The following is a 15,720-nucleotide window of genomic DNA, read 5'->3' as shown; positions in this document are numbered from 1 at the left end:
AGCCTGGTCTACAAAGTGAGTTCCAGGACAGCCAGGGCTACACAGAGAAACCCTGTCTCAAAAAACCAAAAAAAAAAAAAAAAAAAAAAAAGGAACGAAAACAGACAAAATAGTTCTAAAACAAAAAGACATGAAACAAGGGATTATTAAAGAAATAGCCAGGTATGAAGGCGCAGACCTGTAATTCTAGCACCTGGGATGTAGTGGCAGAAGAGTTAGGACCTGTAACCAGCCTGGTTTGCCTAAGACCATCTCAGAAGGCAAAACAAAGGAAAAGTCATTAAACTGGATAGAAATGTAGAAACCAATAAATACAAAGCTATTTCCTATCTCATCGCAGAGTAGGAAAAACTCACATTCAACACTGCAGCTCTCATCAGCTTCTAGAACAGTGGCAATTAACAAAAGTAAGGTGGTCGTCTCCCAAGACTAACGCACAAGGAAAAGAGCTACAATGACAGGACTACGCTGTGCTAAATAAGCCTTGGATCTAACAGCTTTTCATGGACAGTCCTTACCAGGTTTCCACTGCCTCACTCTCTATTCTCAACAAATGACCAAAGGTTTTTACCTATGGAGGAAAAACTATAACATGAAATAAAGAAACTCACAAAACAGGAAACACCAAAGTAATAAGCAAAACATATGGCGGTAGGGACAAGAGTTGATAAACTGAGCAAGGTCTGGCGGCACACTTGTATAGATTCAGTCCTCAGAAGGCTAAGACAGAAGAACTGTCAGCTCAAGGCCAGTCTGGGCTACATAAGAAATACTTAAAAAACAAACAAATAAAAAACAACCAACCAAACAAACAAACACACAAACAAAAAACCCAGGCAAACAAAAGGATAATCTATATTCAATAAAAACTTATTAATTTCTGTTCAACAAAAACATGCCGGGGTTGGAGAGATGGCTCAGTGGTTAAGAGCACTGTCTTTCAAAGGTCCCGAGTTCAAATCCCAGCAACCACATGGTGGCTCACAACCATCTGTAATGAGATCTGACGTCCTCTTCTGGGATGTCTGAAGACAGCAACAGTGTACTCACATACATTACATAAATAAATATTTTTTAAAAGAATATGTTTAAACAAAACAAAACGAAAACCATGCTAACAGGGGCCAGCAAGCACTGGGTCAGTACTTCACCTGTAATGAGTGAACAGTACAGTGTGATAAACAGAGACCACTGGGTCCCTGATGCTTGCTGCCCAGCCAGCCTGACAAATGGTTAAAAAAAAAACTAACTAAGGTTAAAAAAAAAAAAAGAGAGAAAAAAGACACCGAATGTCAACTTCCAGCCTCCACAAGCATGTACATACATACATACAGGCATGAACACAAACGCACACTGCACACACACACACATGACAACAGATGAAAATGCAGAATACATAAAAGATTCTTAAAACTATACTCCAATAAGAAAGCCCAATTTTAAAATGGGTAAGGATACCTGTGTTCTCAGCTACTGATAGGAAGATGAGAGGAAAAGACCACTTAAGCCTCTAAGTCAGGGACCAGCCTGGACAACACAGCCGAATCCACCCAACAGGAGGTTGGTAAACACAAAGGTCGAGACAAAAACATATACACTATATAGAAAGGCCCAATAAGAACCTGAAAAAAATGCTCACTACCACTAATCATTAACAAAATACAAACTAAAACCACAATGAGATACCAACTCACATCCAACAGAATGATCAAAGCTTGTGCATATATGCACATACATGTACCCATGTCCTGCTTCAACATGTATTTGAACATTCATGTCCAAAGTAGCATTAATCACAATAGTTAAGATGTAGAAAAAAAACTATCTACTGAAAGATGAATTTATAATCACAGTGGAACATATAAATGTAATACTACATTAAAAAGAGCTTTAAAAAGGAATGAAATTCTCATATATGCTGTAACACTAATGAAGCCTAAGGACATTAACACAAGTGAAAACACCCAGTCACAGAAAGATAAACATTTTATGACTTAATGAGGTAACTAGAGACGCTGACTTCATAAAATAAAATGGTACTGTCAGGCCTTGGGGAAAATAAAATGGGGAACTACTATTTAACTGATACAGAGTTTCAGTGCTGGGAGATAAAAGACCTATTAGAGAAGGACAGTGGTTGGTGACTGCACAACGGATGAACAAACAGTTCAGATTCTGTTGTTTGTGTGAAAACACAAATTGGGGGTTTGTTTGTTCATTTGTTTGTTTGTTTTGAGACAGGGTTTCTCTGTGTAGCTCTGGCTGTCCTGGAATTCATTCTGTAGACCAGGCTGGCCTCCAACTCAGAAATCCACCTGCCTCTGCCTCCTGAGTTCAGAGGACCTGGGTTTGATTCCTAGCATCCACATTATAGCTCACATTATCGCCTGTAACTCCAGCTCCAGGAGATCTGATGCCCATTTCTGCCCTCCTCAGGAACCTACACACACGGGGCATAAAAACACAGAGACATATGTGTATACAGAAATTTTTTTTAAAAAGTCTATTTTTTAACTCAGGGAAATAAAGACATTTTCAAAAGTTGAGTTTCAAAGTCAAGTAAGGTAGTGTACAGCTGCAATCCCAGAATCTGGAATATGGGCAGTAGGATCAAGAGTTCAAGGCTATTCTCAGTTATAAAGTGCCGGAATGACATTGAAGTCTGTCTTAAAAAAAAAAAAAAAAAAAAAAAGTTGACTTTCAACAGGCATTCAACCCTTCCAACAGCCAGGTACAGTGACAAATATATGCAATTCCAGGACCCAGAAGATAGAAGCAGGACAATCAGGAATTCAAGGCCAGTCTCAACTATTTATTAAGCTCAAGGCCAGCCTAGATTGTAGGCACCCTTCTACAATATGTGCTTCCAGAACAAAAAATACTAAAAATTCAAAGCTAATTCAAGAGAGGAGACCACAAAAGTAAAAAAGAGACAAGTATATGTAACCATTCATCAGTCCTGTGTGGGTGGTTACTAGTTTCAGAGATAAAGCAAGAGGGGAAAAGAGGAGAGTTACTCCTGGCATTCTCTTGCTGTGCCTCCTGCTGCCTTCACTTGAACAGCTCTGTTTCAGTGTGCGGATGTCTTCATGTGCAGGTGCCCTCAGAGTTCAGGGGTGGGGTACTGGAGCCCGTGGAGCTTCTGGAGTTACAGGCTCTTGAGAACTGCATGGTGAGGGTGCTGGGGACTCACCTCTGGTCCTCTAGTACAAAATGAACACTTGATCTCTGAGCCATTACTACAGCTCCCCCTAAGCACTTCTTAATCTGAAGGAGTTGGTGATCACAATTAACCATCACCAACTCAACAGACAGCTCAGTGATTAAGAGCTGTTCTTCAAGAAGACCTCAGTTCAATTCCCAACACCCACATCAGCCAGTCACAACTGCCTCTAACTCCAGTTTCAGGATATCCATCACCTTCTGGCCTCCACTGGCACCTGCACCCATGTGTATACAGACACTCAAACATAAAATTTTTTAAAATTACAATTTTTTTTTAAATAAAAAAAAAATTAACCATTACACTCTTGGTAGTTACAAAGTCATATATAGCTAAACAAAGAGTATTCTGAGAACTGTATTGTTAGGTAAGTCTGTTTGAAATATCTTCACAGAGCTAATCAAACCTAGATGGTACAAACTATGCACTATGTGCAAGTGTATGAATGTGCACACGTGATGCAATTAACATTCATGATCGACACAAAATCTGAGGCTGGGGACAGCATAACAAGGCATTATAGTTTTACAGTATACGTTTTCTCAGTAAGTAGAATAAAGATACTCTAAAATGATGATGAAAAAGCATAATGCACCAAATAGACCAGTATCACGACTCATTGTCACTATCAAGCTATTATGTATTATACGCAACTATATGCATTATATTCTTTTATGACTAGCATCTCTACCAATATATGAATAAAGTGCTAACCTACAGTGAACTACATCACTAAGTGATAGGAATTTTTTTATCATCATAGAACCTTATAGAACCACTGTCATGTACGTTGTCAGCTACTAACTGAAACATTATGTAGCTCATGACTCTACTACAGAGATGTAAAACTGTTAATACTGAGGCTGGTGAGAGTCTAGTCATCACAAAGCATGAAAACCTGATCAGGATCCCTAGCACCCATGTACAGAAACACACGTCTGTAACTGTAGCACTGGTAGGGAGAGGGGGTGACACAACAGGTGGAAGGTAGGGAGAGGGGGGTGACGCAACAGGTGGATGCCTGGGGCTTTCTGCATACATACACATGGAAACATATATGCACAACACATACAAAAATGTGTTAACACTAGTGGAAGTGGAATAATGACCATCGCAAACATTTTACATTCCTTTCATAACTTTCTTTTCTACTTTCTATGACCTAAGATTAGTTCAAAGTGAACCATTAGGGCTTGGATAGGGCTCAGTTAGTGGAATACTTGCCTAGAATGAATAAAGCTATAATTTTAATCTCCATCAAAACACAAACACAAAGCAGGGACAGCGGCTCCAGCCTGTAATCCCAGCACTCAGGAGGGGATGGAAGAAGGAACAGAAGTTCAAGGTCCTCCTCAGGTCTACAGTCAATTCAAGGCCAGATTGAAATCTTGTCTCAAATAGAAATTGTTGGGGCTGGAGAGATGGATCAGTGGTTGAGAGTGTCCTGTTCTTCCAAATTGGATTCCCAGGACTTCTATCAAGTATCTTGGAACTGCCTGTAACTTCAACTCCAAGAGACTCAACACCCTCTTCTGGCTTCTTGAGGGAAACTGCACACACACAGCACACACACACATGCATACACACATAGAAATAAAAATAAAATGATAAATCCTAATATATATATAAAGATATAGCATATTCTAGCATGTGCAAAGCTCTGTTATTCCTAGTAATGTAGAAGTGGGAAGGAGGGAGAGAGAGGGGGGAAAAAAGAGGGAAAGGAAGGGAGGGAGAAGGAGAGAAGAAAGGGAGGAGGAGAGGGATCAGGGGTATTACCAACAAAAACATTTTAAAAGAGGGAAGGATACAGATCTAACCAGTCCCTAAGTCAATATAGTCTCCCTGAGAAGAAAGGGCTCAGGACTAGACAGAGGTGCTACAAGGGTGCTGGTAATTACTGCTTCTGGTCTGGACAGGTAGTTAATTATATTTAGTGAAAATTCATCAACCGGTGTAATTATTAAATGTAGAATTTTTAAAATATATCGCATTTCCCCCAAATTATTTTAATTTTTAAAAAAGTATTTATTTTTTGTATGTAAGTACACTGTAGCTGTCTTTAAACAAACCAGAAGAGGGTATTGGAACCCATTACAGATGGTTGTGAGCCACCCATGTGGTTGCTGGGAATTGAACTCAGGACCTCTGGAAGAGCAGTCAGAGCCATCTTAACCATTGAGCCATCTGTTTAGCCCCAAAGTATTTTAATTTAAAATAAGTTATTTACTTTTATTTTATGTATACTCGTGTTTTGCCTACATGTGTGGAATAGAAGTGGAGGCCAGAAGAGGGCACCCAATCCCCTAACTAAAGTTGTTAGCCACTGTGTTGATGCTGATACTTGACTCCTGGTCTTCTGAAAGAGCACACGTGCTCTTAACCACTTTTTAAGAGTTATTTACTGGGCTGGAGACATGGCTCAGGGATTAAGACTGCTCCTCCAGAGGTCCTGAGTTCAATTCCCAGCAACCACATGGGTGGCTCACAACCATCTGTAATGGGATCTGATGCCTGTACTCACATACATAAAATACATAAATACATAAATCTTTAAAAAAAAAAAAGAGTTATTTACTTTATGCATTTGCCAACATAGATGTATGTACATATATATGTATGTATGTACACCATGTGCTTGCCTTTTGCTTTGGAGGCTAGAAGAGCATGTCAAATCCCCTGGGACCAGAGTTGCAGGCAGTTGTGAGTGACCATGTTGGTACTGAGAACTGAACCCAGGCCCTGTGCACAAACAGCAAGTGCTCTAAACCTCCAAGGTGCTCCTCCAGCCTCCACTCCTAACCACCGAGGTGCTCCTCCAGCCTCCACTCCTAACCACCGAGGTGCTCCTCCAGCCTCCACTCCTAACCNACCACCGAGGTGCTCCTCCAGCCTCCACTCCTAACCACCGAGGTGCTCCTCCAGCCTCCACTCCTAACCACCGAGGTGCTCCTCCAGCCTCCACTTCAAGTAGTTTTAAGATGGTTTTACCTCTAGGAGCAAAGATAATAGGAAGATTTAAAATTCATTCAATTTAAGGCAGTCCAATACTAATATAACAAGTCAAAAAGGTGAATCAAGGCCACTAGGCCCAACAGAGTCCTGAAAGTAACCTTGGCCTACTACTCTCCTCATTTTGGACACCAGATCTCCTGTGTTTTTAAAGAAATATAGAAATGTACACAAGATAATCAAGAGTGAAGAAGACGGAGTAGACAAGATTGAGTGCTGAACTGGAGAGCTATCCAACTCTAATAAGACTCACAATCTGTGAAGACGGTGCTAAACTGACAGGACCTAAAACACCAAAGAAACAAGGCTCTGGCTAGATCTGTGAAGAACTCTCTGGATAAGGTTAGCTGGGGCAGGAAGACCCATCATAACTGTGAGCAGCACCATCCTCTGCGATGGGTCCAGGCTGCACAAAAGGTAGAAAGCTAGCTCTCTACTTCCTGACTGCAGCTGCGACATGACCAGCTGCTTCAAGTTCTTGCTGCAGTGACTTCTCCTCCATATCAGACTGTGCATCAAACAATAAGCCAAAATAAACCCTTCCTGAGCTGGAAGAATGTCTCAGTGGTTAAAAGGATTGCTATTCTTCCAGTAAGCACCTAGCACCCACATCAAGTGGCTCATAACTCCCATAACTCCAGTTCCAGGAGAGCTGACATTCCTTTCTAGCCTCTGCAGGTATCCACATTCATATGGCAGAAACACAGCACATAATAGACAGAAGAAAGAATAAAATAAATCTTCTCAAACATAAAATAAGCCTTTTCTTCCTTAAATTGGTTTTGCCAGATATTTCATCATAATAATAAAAAAAAAAAAGAAAGAAAAAGTAACTGAAACAGTGGGTATTGCAACGTACAAACTAGAGCTGAGCACGGTGATTCACTCTACAATCCTAGCACTCAGCACTCAGGAGGAAGAGGTGGGCAGATCTCTGTGAGTTCGAAGCAGCCTGTTCTACATAGGAAGTTCTGGGCCAGCTGAGGCTACATAGTGAGACCCTGTCTCAGAAAAAAAAAAAAGAAAGAAAGAAAGAAAAAGGAAAAAGAGAAAGGAAGGAAAGAAGAGAAGGAGGGAGGGAAAGAGGGAAGGAAGGAGGGAGGGAGGGAGGAAGGAAGGAAGGAAGGAAGGAAGGAAGGAAGGAAGGAAGGAAGGAAGGAAAAAGAAAAAATAGGAGGACAGGGGCTGGAGAGATGGCTCACTGGTTAAGAGCACTGACTGCTCTTCTAGAGGTCCTGAGTTCAATTCCCAGCAACCATATGGTGGCTCACAAACATCTGTAATGGGATCCGATGCTTTCTTCTGGTGTGTGTGAAGACAGAGACAGTGTACTCATATCTCATAATATGTTAAATAAATAAATCTTTCGAGAAAGGGGAAGGAAGGAAGGAAGGAAGGAAGGAAGGAAGGAAGGAAGGAAGGAAGGAAGGAAGGAAGGGAGGGAGGGAGGGAGGGAGGGAGGGAGGGAGAAAGAAGGTTTCAGATTTTACACATAAGCACTTCACTAAAAATAGGTTGGTTACTCAAAACAGATACAGATTAATTATGAATTCATCCAAGTGGCTACCAATATAACAATAATGGGTCAGGGTGCACAGGGAGGAACCATTACTATGTATACCTATTGTTGTAGGAATCTACTAACTAGATGTCAAACCAAAAATTCCTCTGTCCTTCCTGTAATAGAAATAAAAACTGAAGGCTGTGAGCCGGCTCAACCAGTAAAGTGCTTCCCATGCAAACACGGGGGCCTGCGCTCAGATCCTCAGACCCACAGGGAAGGGCCAGGGGCATACAATCCCAGCACCAGGAAGGCAGCCTCAGGGCTTGGTGAACAGTAAGTCAAGTCAAGTCGGTGAGCTCCCAGTTCAGTGAGAGACTGACTCAAAAAATAAACTGAGGGCTGGTGAGATGGCTCAGTAGGTAAGAGCACCCGACTGTTCTTCCGAAGGTCCGGAGTTCAAATCCCAGCAACCACATGGTGGCTCACAACCATCAGTAACAAGATCTGACTCCCTCTTCTGGAGTGTCTGAAGACAGCTACAGCGTACTTAAAATATAATAAATAAATCTTTTAAAAAAAATAAATAAATAAACTGAAAAATGACTGAGGAAGACACAACACTCACCTCTGGCTTCTACATTCATGTGTGCACACACATGCACCAGCACCTGCATGGGCACGTACACATGAACACAAGCAGACCAAAAAACTCAGAAAATGTCTTCTCCCAAGAACAATATTAATTAAATTTATTCTTTGTATGTATGTATGTATGTATGTATGTATGTATGTATGTTTGTTTGTTTATATTTAAAAATAAGGTCTTACCATGTCACCCAGTCTAACTTTTAGCCTCAAAATTCCTATGTAGCCCAGGCTGACATGACTCATACTTCAATGTTCTGGATGATGGGAAAACAAGTTTCAAATTCTTCTCTGTACAGTGGTTTTATTGTATACGCATATGTTTATATGCATGTATGTGTATTTACATAAATAGATATAAAACACATACACATACATACCTAGTCTATCAGAGCTCTCTCTTCAGCAGTTTGTCAGAATGCTTATTTCAATAGAAACCTAGAATAAAGTGCAGAGAGAAATAAATGTTCTGTTTTTACAATAGAGACATATATAACCTTTCATTTTTAAACAAACCATTTTCATGGTTACATATTTAACTTACCACACATACCCATATCCCTGTGGATAACAGCAACATTAGCCACAGCATTTTTATGAAGTATTATCACTAGTAACAGAAATGGCCATTATGATTGCTATTGTATTTTTATCATCCCCCTGAAATATACTTAATTTGTTCTTTTCTTTCAATAGCTTTTACATTTATACAACCCATCTTGGGGGAAGCACAAATGCTCCAGCACCTATGTAGATCAGTCCTTCTTTTACTTTCACATGGGATCTGGGGATTGAACTCCTACCATCAGGCTCACGTGGCAAAAGCCTTTACCTGAACTATTCTGCCAGCGATTTTTCCACAGTTTTGGGGCTTTCTGTCATTTCATAATATTCCTCTTAATTTTTGCTTTCACCAATTTAATTTCTAATAAGTCAAATCTATAGTGTAGTAAGAGAAAAATAAAGCTTAAATATTTTTGTTACAAAAAAAAAAATCTGCTTGGGATTGAGAAATGGTTCAAAAATACTAGTTTACTAATCTTGCAGAGGACCCAAGTTCAATCCCCAAAGGGCTGTTCACAACAGTCTGTTCTTCCAGCTTCAGAAGTCTGACACCTCTGGCTTTCTCTGACAGCTGCACTCAGATGGAGACACACAAACACAGATACACTCACGTATACTTAATTTACAAAAAATACAAGTAGGCCTTAAAAATTAATGTATATGATGAGGGTGTGGCACATGCCTTTGATCCCAGCATTCAGGAGGCAGAGGCAGACAGATCTCTATGATTTTGAGGCCAACCTGGTCTAGACAAAGCTACACAGAAAAACTCTGGGGGATATATGTACGGTACATATGTATGTATATAATGTATATATTTTAAAAATTTTTAAACCTGCTAACAATATACATCTAAGTACATCTTTCAGCGTGATTTCTGTTCTTGCAGAGGACTAGACAGAGTTCAGTTCCCTGTGCCCTGTAGGCTCACAACTGACTATAACTACCGTGCTGGAGATCTGATGCCCTCTTCTGATCACTGTAGGTGGCTACACACAGGCACATTCACACATGGATACACATATAAATAAATGTTATTAAGTTTTAAAAGAACTGACAGGACCAGCCATGGTAGACTGTGCCTGGAATTTCTGCCAAAAAAACAGTTGAGTTTAAAGAAAATGGAAAGACCCTATTTAGCTGGTTCTCTATTGAGAAGTGCTGGCCCATACTTGAGTGTTTACAGCTGTCTTTTAAAAGCCCTCTTCTATTCCTTAAAATAGAACTTAAATCCTATGAAATAACTAACATTAATCCCATTTTTCAGACAAAGAAACTGAGGTTTGTTGTACAGCCAGGATTTAAAACCAAAAAAGCCAGATCCAGGATTTATCTTCTTAATTAATAAGAAATAAAAATGTTAACTTCTGCCCCAGGCACTTAAGCCTGTAATGTCAGAACTCATATGACTAGGGCAAGTGGACTAGCACAAGTTTAAATCAGCCACACAGTAAGTCCTAGGTCAGCCTCTGCCACAGTATGAGGCCCTGTACCAAATGAACAAGAGTTTAATTTTATGATTATGAATTAGCAGGATGTGACTGCCAAAGAAACAATTCTACTATTTTAAAACCAATGGAAAGCCAGGAATAGAGGCTCACATCTGTAACCCAGGGGAAGGAGAACAGGGGGAAGAGAAGGGGTGCATGCCTGGCAAGCCAGTCACTCTAGCCCACCAGTGAGCTCATGGCTCTATAAGAGACTACTTCAAGCAGACAGAGTGGAGAGCCCTGAGGAAAGGGCTTTGACCTCTAGGTTCCATAGGTGTACACATTCACAGATGATGGTATCTGCACATGCACACTCACACTAAACAGAGAGAGAATAGTATAACCCAAAAAGAAGTCATTGGTCCAAAGAAAACGGTGACAGAAAAAATCCTTTAGAAAAGTTTAATGATGAAAAATATTTTGTCAGCCATGTATTGTAGCGCATGCCTTAAATTCTAGCACTCAGTAGGCAGAACAGGCAGAGCTCCGTGAGTTTGAGGCCAGCCTGGTCTACATAGTGAGTTCCAAGACAACCAGAGCTATATAATGAGGCCCTGCTTGGGGGAGCCGGGTTATTTTGTCTAAAGGAGAAGAGACCCGCCAGGTGTCGAGTGCACACATGTAATCCAAGCAAGAAGGTTGCTGTAAGCTCAAGGGCAGCCCGAGCTACCTAGTGGGTAAAAGGCCAGCCTGAGCTATCCAGAAAAACCCACAGAAGAGAAAGGAAAAGGAAGAGGAGAAACAATGGATTGTAAACATCTTGAAATATCTGAAATGAGCACATACTGTGAAAATACAATTTCCAGTTCAGTAAAAAGAAATAACTTGGGCTGGAGAGATGGCACAGCGGTTAAGAACACTGACTGCGGGCTGGTGAGATGGCTCAGTTGGTAAGAGCACCGACTGCTCTTCCAAAGGTCCTGAGTTCAAATCCCAGCAACCATATGGTGGCTCACAAGCATCCGTAACAAGATCTGATGCCCTCTTCTGGAGTGTCTAAAGTCAGCTACAGTGTACTTACATATAATAAATAAATAAATCTTAAAAAAAAAAAGAACACTGACTGCTCTTCCAGAGGTCCTGTATTCAATTCCCAGCAACCACATGGTAGCTCACAACCATCTGTAATAGGCTATGATGCCCTCTTTTGGTGTGTCTGAAGACAGCTGCGGTATACTCATACACGTGAAATAAATAAATATATCTTTAAAAAAAAGAAATAACATAGAATAAAAATCTCTCATGTGGTGGTGTATGCCTGTAACCCTAGCAACGGGGGTAGGAATAGGGATAAAGCATTAGAATTGCTGGAAATTTGAGGATAACCTGGGCTACATAGTAAGTTTAAATGTAATATATGACAAGAACCTGTCTCAAAACAAACACAAAAAGTTATTCAAATAATTTTGTCTTAGAAACTATGACAGTGAACTCTCCAAAATGTAAAAATAGGGTGCTGGGAGCGACCCCGTTTGAATGTTAACTGCCTTGTCAGCCATAAGTGCTTACCTTTGACCTTAGTGGAAAAGTATTAGCTTAGTTGAGATTTCTGTGGGGAAAAGTTGAGGCCTCTGTGGGAAAGTATTAACCCCAGTTAAGAACAAATAGCTATAGATCTTGTGGACAGGTACCTAGCAACCCACTCTGTTCTGTTCCTCCTGCTGAACTTTTCACCTAGCCAATAGCCTGCTTTGGGGAACAGGTGCATTCCCCCAGAAACAAAGCGATTCCCCATACCCTGCTTCTGTGGGCATAAAACCTTCCTGGGAACAATAAAATTTTGACAGCTTGATCATCAGACTTGCTTTCCTTCCTTGTGTTTCTCGCTCCTTTCATTCTCTCCCCAGGTGGTTCCCCAGACCCGGTTTGACTGTCCAGGTTTGACAGTCCCGCAGCCTAGGACAATAGGGGACTGGAGAGATGACTCAGCAGGTAAGAGCACTGACTGCTCTTCTGAAGGTCCTGAGTTCAAATCCTAGCAACCACATAGTAGCTCAAAAACACCCGTAATGAGATCTGCCACACTCTTCTAGTGCATCTGAAGAAAACTACAGTGTACTTATCTATAATAATAAATAAATCTTTGGGCCGGAGTGAGCAAGGACTGAACAAGTGGGGCGGACTGGAGTGAGCAGGGTTGACCAGAGTGAGCAGAGGTCCAAAAATTCAATTCCCAACAACCACATGAAGGCTCACAACCATCTGTACAGCTACAGTGTACTAATATACATAAATAAATGAATAAATAAATCTTTAAAAAGTGTAAAAATAAAAGTTCTCTTTCAAACCATTTCTAAGGGTTCATTAGCCTTCAGGAATCCTTAAAGTTCTGTTATCACAGGTTAAGATGGAAAGCAGTAAGGTATTAAAAAGCAAGTACGGGGGCTGGTGAAATGGCTCAGTGGGTAAGAGCACCCAACTGCTCTTCCAAAGGTCCGGAGTTCAAATCCCAGCAACCACATGGTGGCTCCTAACCATCCATAACAAGATCTGACTCCCTCTTCTGGAGTGTCTGAAGATAAATCTTTAAAAAAAAAAAAAAAAAAAAAAAGACAAAAAAATAAAAAAGCAAGTACGGTTAGTCTTTTGGGGAGGTGTGGGGGAGTTGTTTGTTTGGAGGAGGGCACAGGTGTGGGGCAGTCAGAGGATAGCCTTCAGGATGAGTTCTCTCCATCCACACTGTGGGTCCCTGAGACATACAGAGATAAGGTCAGTAGACTTGGTGACAAGCACCTTTACCCACCGAACCATCTCACCAGCCCCAATTTATAATTAATCATCTTTAAAACCCTTACAACCCCCAATCTAGTTTCTTCTGAGGTCCATTATGACACATACCAAAGTAAGTCTAAAAGATGAAGGAGTGCACAGCCTATTTCAAAGTGAGGTCTTGTTATAGCTGTTTTATATTTCCGGTGCTGGGCATCAATCTAGGTTTAGATAATTACCTTACCACTGCACTATGGATGCCCCAGCCCTCAAACCCTACTGGAGGTCAGTTAAGAATTTTGGCTGCAAGGGTAAAACCTGCACATGCCAAGGACTACACATTCGAAAGGGTAGAGGGAAGGTAATTACGGCCACAAAATAGTAATATGAATAATTATAACTACTTTACTATGCCTGGAATTAAGGCAACAGAAGCGTTTAATAAGTCTTGGGAGTTTCTTAACAAATGTTAAGTGCTGCATTCCTGACTCTGCAACCACATGCCAGCACTGTGCTACAGACACCATGTCTGCCATAACACTAAGCTAGTTCCAGGCACAAGATGTTCTAAAACTAAGTCTGCCCAGAGCCAGTACACAAACGTGACAGAACCTGGGGTCTGGCCGGCGCCTTTATCTCCTGATGCAATTTGAGAATGGACACTTACATGAATTCCAGCGATGGGATAGTGGTAAAGTGTTAGTAAATCGTCAGATAATCAGTGACTGGAAAAACGCAAGATGCCAAACAAACATTTTATACTCAACTTTGAATTCTGCCACAGTGAAAAAGAGGCAAATGACTTAAACCATACTGCCTAGTTACGACGTCTTCAAACCATTAGGAGAACAGAAAACAAATGACCCAGAAAAATTCTAAGTCAAATGAAATAGCAGTTGGCTCTGCAGAGGGGTGTTTTCTAACCTGTGGGTCACGACCCCTCTCTAAAGGGAGTCGTTCTTGCCTAAGACCATCGGAAAACCTAAATATTTACATTGCAATTCATAACAGTAGCAAAATTACAGTTATGAAGTAGCAACAAAATGCTTTTATGGCTGGGGTCAGGTCACAGCATTAGGAAGGTTGAGAACTGCTGACCTAGAGGAGGCAGGATAAGGGGTTGGAGCCCCTTGAGATAGAAGGAGGAAAGACACAAGTATTCAAAGGCTCAAAGGCACTTTCAAAGACTGCTATGGAAAAAGAATGAACCCGCAAACTGTTTCTGGTTGTGGAGTTTCTGCTGTTGGCAGTGTTGAGAATCAAACCAGCGCCTTGGGAATGCTAAGTAAACATTTTGCCAGGCCAGGCTACAAGCCTGCTAACGATTTCAACCGAAAAGGTGAAACAACATGGGGTCCAGAGTCTCGTCCAGCATCCAGGGTTAAGTTATGCATTTAGTAAAAGTGAGCTTTGTTTTCAAGTGCATTCCGGAGATTAGCCCTTTTCCCTCTCCCAACACCCTCCCCCTCCTCGCATAGGCAGATGTGGCTCACAGATGAACAAACTGAGCCCACACAAAGCACCGGAACACGGGCGAGTGTCCACGCACTTCACTGTGCCACCTCTCGGCGGGAGCCCACAGTCACTTTCCCGCTGCTCTGGGCACAGCAACCAGGGCCTTGTGCAGAATTCCTCCCAGAACTCGGGCCGAGAAAGTAACCTCTACTTGAAAGGAAAAGTTCTCTCGGGGGAACCTGGGGGGGGTCTTCCAGGTAGGGGGAGCTTTGGAACTCTGCAAAAGCACGCCGCAGAAACAGATCGGAGGATGGTGGAAGACGAAGGGAGGAGGGAAAGCCAGAAGATCTGAGTGAGAAGCCCAAGGCAGCCCTTGCCCTTCCTGATCCCGGGTGATGGCGAGCCCGCGGGCTCCGGAGCCTCATCAGGTACTCGGGGGTTGCTTGGCCCCGCTGCAGAGAAACCCTGAGGACAAGCTGCTACTCCCGGGACAGGGCAGGGGAGGGCCGGCCGGCTGGGGGGAGACCACGCCCGGTCCAAAGGCCCCTGGCGTACAGGCCCGCGCCCTTTCCCGGACCTTACCGCAGCTCGGTGCAGAGGGGCCGCCGCCGGTCCGTACAGCCCTCGGCCCACTCCCGGGGAGACGCTTCCTCACGAGCCGCCGCTCTTCAGGCAGAGCCAGGTCCGCTCGGCGCGAGCTCCCGGCCGCGCAGCCGCGGTCTTCGCGCGCGTCGGAAGCCTGCAGTGCAGGAAGGGTCAAGGCGCGCCCCGCGTGCCAGGCAGCGACGGCCGCACAGCCCCAGCGCGCCCGACGCCGTCCGCCCTCAGCGACACGGCCGCGGCGGCGCCGCCGCTTCCCCCGCGCTCGCTTTGGCGGCGGAGCAGCACGGTGAGCGTCGATTGGCCCTCGGCTGGCGTGACGCGCGCCGACGCTCTCCACGGATTGGCCAGGCCGCGGTGCGTGTAGGGAGTAAACAAAACCCGCCCCCAGGCTCGCCCCCAGGGCCGGAGGCGGAGGTGGGCGGCGGGCTTGCGGGAGCCTGTCCTGGTCCTTTGACCTCCAGAGCCGCTCTCCGCTAGGGGCCGCCCTGAGGCTCTGCCTGCCGCTGGACCCCTGC

At 43.0% G+C, this 15,720-nt stretch overlaps 1 protein-coding gene across 7 annotated transcripts in view; it reads right to left on the bottom strand.

The window, feature by feature from the left end:
• The window catches only part of Tfdp2 (transcription factor Dp-2), a 124,107-nt gene extending 108,648 nt beyond the window's left edge, over positions 1-15,459 (bottom strand). For all 7 annotated transcript variants that reach the window (XM_029543075.1, XM_029543076.1, XM_029543077.1 and 4 more), the window contains exons 1-2: positions 15,185-15,459; positions 8,765-8,822 (exon numbers count right to left, since the gene is read on the bottom strand). The gene's annotated coding sequence lies outside the window, so the exon portion shown is untranslated. The remainder of the gene's footprint in view (positions 1-8,764; positions 8,823-15,184) is intronic.
• Between the last annotated feature and the right edge of the window lie 261 nt (positions 15,460-15,720).

Source organism: Mus pahari, chromosome 10 (genome assembly GCF_900095145.1).
Source record: "Mus pahari chromosome 10, PAHARI_EIJ_v1.1, whole genome shotgun sequence".
Taxonomy (NCBI): domain Eukaryota; kingdom Metazoa; phylum Chordata; class Mammalia; order Rodentia; family Muridae; genus Mus; species Mus pahari.
This window is presented reverse-complemented; position numbering and strand designations above follow the sequence as displayed.